Source organism: Lampetra fluviatilis, chromosome 37 (assembly GCF_964198595.1).
Source record: "Lampetra fluviatilis chromosome 37, kcLamFluv1.1, whole genome shotgun sequence".
In the NCBI taxonomy this organism is placed as follows: Eukaryota; Metazoa; Chordata; class Hyperoartia; order Petromyzontiformes; family Petromyzontidae; genus Lampetra; species Lampetra fluviatilis.
The window spans coordinates 1,947,918-1,953,917 of NC_136311.1; positions in this window are offsets into that span (position 1 = coordinate 1,947,918).

Consider the following 6,000-nt stretch of genomic DNA (forward strand, 5'->3'; position numbering starts at 1 on the left):
GTTGGCTCCTCGCCCCACGTAGACGGCGTTCCCACGGCTCAGAGAGACGGCTCCTCTGGGTGGCCACCCTGTACACGCCTCGCTGGTGGCAGGGAGGGTTTTCTAAAACTGAGGGCCTTCAGGTTGGGCCGAGCCGTCTCGTAGATTTGGCTACCTGCCTAACCACAACAGTCCCTTGAGCAACCGCACCGCAGCACCAACAATATTAAAACCAAGACGACACGAACTGTGCAGCGTTTAATCTCACCTCGGGTTTGGCTGGGCTTGGACGGACTATCTGGGCTGTCTCGACCCGGTGTGCACGGCGCAGTGACACTGGAACCCAGTAGCAGGAACTCGACGTTTTCACGGTCGTCCACACGCGACCACTCTCCAGTTCGCTCAGACGCCAGAGTGGCCTCTCCCCTGTCTCGGCCATTTCCTTACTTCTGCTGGGGGCCACCACGTATTTGATGAACAGAACCTCGTACATTAGGAACAACAACAACAACATAGTCGGGCCTCCAACTTGGAGTAACTTGGCTTAAAAACCTCGACCTGAGGGTCATGGCCACTGCCAGAGTAGTGGCCAAGGAAGCCGAGCAGCTAGGGGCTGGCGGCCCACCCGGAGGAGGAGGAGGTGGTGGAGGTGTTCGTCACGCGCGTTGCTGGAGGCGCTGTGGAGGCTGCTCGTCTCTGTCTCCATCGTCCCCTCCGTATCATTACCCCCTGGCTGTCTGGTGGGGTCCGGACTTTCGTCCCCCATCTGCTCCCTATCCTGTACCCCCGTGAGTGCTGCGGATCGTGTGTGCATGCTCCCCCTGCGCTGAGGTTGGCCGCGGAGCGCAAGTTGCCGCCGCCGTGCGCGCGAGATAAACAGTACAGCAATGCGCAGCCGATTACGCGCTCGAGCCGCGGGGTTGGGGGTCAGGGGCTCACCACCGCGCCGCACTTACGCAAGTAACGAGCACACGCAAGCGGGGCACACGCCGACACAACGACTCAAGTTGCCGCCGCTGTGCGCGCGAGATAAACCGTACAACAATGCGCAGCCGATTACGCGCTCGAGCCGCGGGGTTGGGGGTCAGGGGCCCACCACCGCGCCGCACTTACGCAAGTAACGAGCACACGCAAGCGGGGCACACGCCGACACAACGACTCAAGTTGCCGCCGCCGTGCGCGCGAGATAAACCGTACAACAATGCGCAGCCGATTACGCGCTCGAGCCGCGGGGTTGGGGGTCAGGGGCCCACCACCGCGCCGCACTTACGCAAGTAACAAGCACACGCACGATCGCACAAAGCTAACAGTTTCAATGCGCACAGCGGTTTCGCACACGTGAGCGGGGCACACGCCGACACAACGACTCGTCCCCTCCCGCACTCGCGCGTGTACGTCAACACAAGTATCGTACAAGGACGATTCTCCTCTCACACGGCTGCGTAGGCACGCAAACACACAAAAGTACTCTCCCTCCTCCTCTTCTCGCTCCCCCCGGCCGTGCAATCACAGCGCGCTCCGGCGCCGCGGCTCGCGGGTTCACCGTGTGCGGCTTGCGGGTTTTACCGAGCGTGGCGTGCACACACGCGAGCGACGCCCACGCTCGAGCGAGAGCACGTAAAACCCCCTCTTGCGCGGCCGCGCGTTTATACAAATACACTGTGCGCTCCCCGGGCGTTAACACACACACCTCCGTACCCGCACCATCGTACAGAGACCACGGCCTTTACGCATACAACGACCACACACCCACGAATCCAGTGCACGCTAATACCACGTGCAAAAATACCCAACAACACGGTTTTATTACTACGCTCGAGATTTTATTAGCCCTTGTTAACCAACCGAGCCACCCGTGTGTGTGTGCGGGCCAACAAGGCGCTTCTAACCCACACTCTGGTGGTGTGCAGCCCTATTCTATGCTGCGCTCTCTGTTAAACCGCTTTCCTCTCGTCCTTACCCCGAACTAACCCTCTCCTACGGATCCTACTCTCCGCTCTGAGGTGTTGTAAGGCGCGTAATACGATACCGTCTGTAGACCTTGGTGACCTTGCGGCGCTCAGATCGTCCTGCAGACAATCTAGCGGCTCGCCCGATGACTCCTTCGTCGCTGACTCCGTGTCAAAACTCCAGAAGAAGAGAGTTCCCTACTGCCCCTGCGTTTTCTTTTAAACTATTCACATCGAAGGCTAGGTGCCCCCGTCCCGACCGCCTTGGTCTCTCGACCAATCCTGAGCCTAGGATTTCCCGCTCTTTTGCGATCCCGCCGGCCTTTGACCTTTCGACCAATCAGTCGCCCCGGGTCCTGATCCCAGCTATCTGCCCTGCTGACCCGTGTTTGTGTTTGTATGCGTTTCTAACTGCGGGGCTCTCTGAGCTCGCCGTGGTCGTGCGATCTCAAATCCGCCCACGGCGCCGCAGTGTTACTTGGCCTGGGAAGGGTCCTGTCCAATTCCCTGGCCCTGAGAAACCGTGGGGTAACCCCCCGAGGGGGCCCTCGGGTGAAAACTCAGGGTAGGTGACCCGACCACGAGGCCCTACGTGGGTGCGGGTGCGTGCTTATGTGGGGGGGGTGATGGGGGGCAGTGCGGTGGTGGAAGCCGGGCGGCTCCCTGGCTCGGCAGAGCGGCCCCGTCGCTGTGGCACCACATAGCCCCCCGGGGTGCCAGTCCCTGTCCCGGGTTGACTGGAGCACCTCGCCTGGGTTGCCCCCACGAGGTATCGCCGCGGGGTCCGCGGGATTCGCCCGGCCCTTGTGGCTGGCCTCGGGGGTGGCGGCTCCGTCTCCTGGGGCTCCAGCGGTGGTCTCCTCCTCCATTCCAACGGCTCCCCTCGGCCTCTGGCACCTGCGGGCTGGGGAACAAACTCAGAGGCGGTGGGGTTTAAGGGTCGCCGTCCTCGTCGCCCCCGGCTCCGCCCGGGGCCCCTCGGAGCCCGGGGCTCCGTGGGGCCCATATACTGCACGAGGCCCCCGGGCACGGGGGGTGGGGGGACCCCGGGGTTTCAGGGTACTTGGACGGCGGGGCTCCCCCCCTCGGGGGCTGCTCGCCACGGCTTCAGTCGGCGGATGTTGACCACCATCTCCCGGCCCCTCTCTCCTCCCTGAATCAGCACCGTCCATGGTGAGATCTGCCGTCTCACAATCCAGGGTCCTCGCCAGTAGGTGGTCAGCTTCCCCACCTGTCCGGCACCGACGCGGGGAGTGTACAGCCACACCTCGGAGCCCGCAGTGTAGAAGGGGGGCTCCATACGGGGTCGGGCGCCCTGTTCTTGCCGCTGGTGCGCGGCCTCTCCGTGCGGGTAGGCTCGGCCCCTGGCCCCTCGCAGGGTCTCCAGCAAGTGCTCCACGGGGTGGCTCCCTTCCTCCCGTTGCGGCGGAGGGACACCGAACAGCAGATCTGCGGGCAGGCGAGACTCGCGACCAAACATCATTAGGAACGGGGTCTGTCCTGTAGATGTGTGAACGGCGGTGGTGTAGGCGAACAGGGCATAGGGGAGGTGTTCGTCCCAGTCCTGTTGATTCGCGGCCGCCATGCGTTTAAGCTTCCCGGCCAGAGTCTGGTTCATCCTCTCTACCATCCCGTTCGCCTGGGGGTGATACGCCGTGGTTCGGTCCTTCTGGATCCCGAACTCTCGGCACAGCGCCTGGAATAGTTCGGCCTCGAATTCACTACCCTGGTCGGTAATGACTCGTTCGGGGATCCCGCACTTAAGTACGTAGTTTTCCACGAAGGCCCGGGCCACTACGAGGGCTGTTTTATCCGGGATAGCCACCGCCACGGGGTAGCGGGTGAAGTACTCCACCGCTACGAGAATATATCGGTTGCCCCGGTGGGATCGTGGAAAGGGCCCCTGCAGGTCGATTCTGACCAACTGATTCGTCCGACTGACTCGGAACGGCCTCAGGGGTACCTGGTACCTCGCCGGCTTTTGCCCACACTGCTGACAGGCTCGGCAGCCCTGCACCCAGGCGGCCACATCTTGCGCCAATTTAGGCCAGAGATACTGGCGACGCAGAGTCTCCCGGGTGCGCCGTTCCTCGTCATGGCCCCCGAGCGGGTGGTCGTGTACCAGTCGTAGTAGTTGGGGTCGCACATGGGCGGGAACGCAGATGCACCCCGGCTGCCCAGCGTCGGCCAGTTCCCTCACCACCCCGTTTTCTACACACAACCGGGCATACAAACCGCTCCAGGGCCCTGGTAGTGCATCCTTCTTCTCTCGCAGTGCCGCCTCCACCGCCGCCAGATCCGGATCCCGCTGCTGGGTTTGTCGCAGCTGCTCGTCGTCCAAGCCCGGGAAGGCACAGCCGACATCCTCTTGGATCCGCCCAGTTGGGGTGGGATGATTCGTCTGTCCCCGGGCTCCTTCTGCAGGGGTTCCTGCGGCGCACACCGCATTCTCTCTTGGGGGGGGAAGTTTAGTTTCCGCGCGCTCCTTGGGTTCTGCTGCCTGGCGGCAGCGTCCCCCCGTGAAGCACGGGCAGGCGTCTCCCTCCCTCGTCTCAGCGCGCACCGCGGGCCGTCTTGACAAGGCGTCCGCGTTCGCGTGTGTCCGCCCCGCTCGGTACTCGATCTGCAGGTTGTACTCCTGCAGCTGCGCCAGCCATCGAGCCATCTGCCCCCGCGGTTCCTTGAATGTAAGGAGGAACTGCAGTGCATAATGATCGGTGCGCACACGACATCTCCTGCCGTACAAGTACGGTCGGAACTGTTTACACGCGAAAATCACGGCATACAGTTCCTGACGGGTTACGCAATAGTTCAGCTCGGCCCCGCTCAGGGTCCGACTGGCGTACGCGATGACCCGCTCCGTCCCACCCTGCACTTGCGACAGCACCGCGCCCAGCCCACTGCTGCAGGCGTCAGTGTCCAAAATAAAATCGGTGGTGAAATCTGGGAAAGCCAAGGTGGGGGTGTGGGTGAGGTGGTCTTTGAGTGTGGTGAAAGCCGTCTGGCAGGCCTCCGACCACTGATAGGGGTTCTTAGGGGAGGTGAGTTGGGTGAGGGGGCGTGCAATCTCACTGAATCCCTTTACAAATCGACGGTAATAAGTGGCGAGTCCCAAGAATGACCTGATCTCCGTCAGGTTTCTCGGCCGCGGCCAATCCACTACGGCACGCACCTTCTCGGGATCGGTGCTCACCCCTGCCTCGCTGACTCGGTGTCCGAGGTACCCTACCTCGCGCTGCGCAATGTAACACTTACGCGGCTTGAGCTTGAGATGGGCTGCTCGCAGTCGCTGGAATACTTCCCGCAGCCTGGACCAGTGTTCGGACAGCGACCTACTGAACACTATTACGTCGTCCAGGTAAATCAGGCACTGTTCCCACTGCAAGCCCCGCATCACCAACTCCATCAACCGCTGGAACGTCGCGGGCGCGTTAGTGAGTCCGAACGGCAACACTCGAAACTCAAACAGGCCCATCGGGGTGGTGAATGCTGTTTTTGGCCGATCCTCCTCCGTCATCTCCACCTGCCAGTAACCGGACGCCAGATCGAGGGTGGAAAAATACCGCGCTCCTGCGAAACTGTCGAAGGTGTCGTCGATGCGTGGGATGGGAAAAGCGTCGCCGAGGGTGACTGCGTTCAATTTTCGGTAATCAACGCAGAACCGAGTCGATCCGTCCTTTTTCGTTACCAGTACCACCGGGGCAGACCAAGGGCTCGCGGAGGGCTGGATTATGTTATCGCGTAGCATATCCGTGACTGCCTCTTTGATCTGGGTCCGTTCAGGCGCGCCCACTCGGTATGCGGGGAGTTTGATGGGTCGGGCTGCACCTGTGTCAATTTGGTGCTTGACCAGGTCGGTCCGGCCCACGTCCGAATCGTGCTCACTGAACACGTCGGCGTACTCCCGCAATAACCCGCGCAGCTGATCGGCCCCCCCCTTAGGTAAGGCTGCCCAAGGCACATGTAACGCATCCTGCAGTGGAACAATCTCGGCTCGGGGGGTCGGTTCGACCCGCCAGGCCAGATCCTGGCTGTCCTCGGGGCGGCCAGGGTCCTCCGCCCAGAGTGCGAA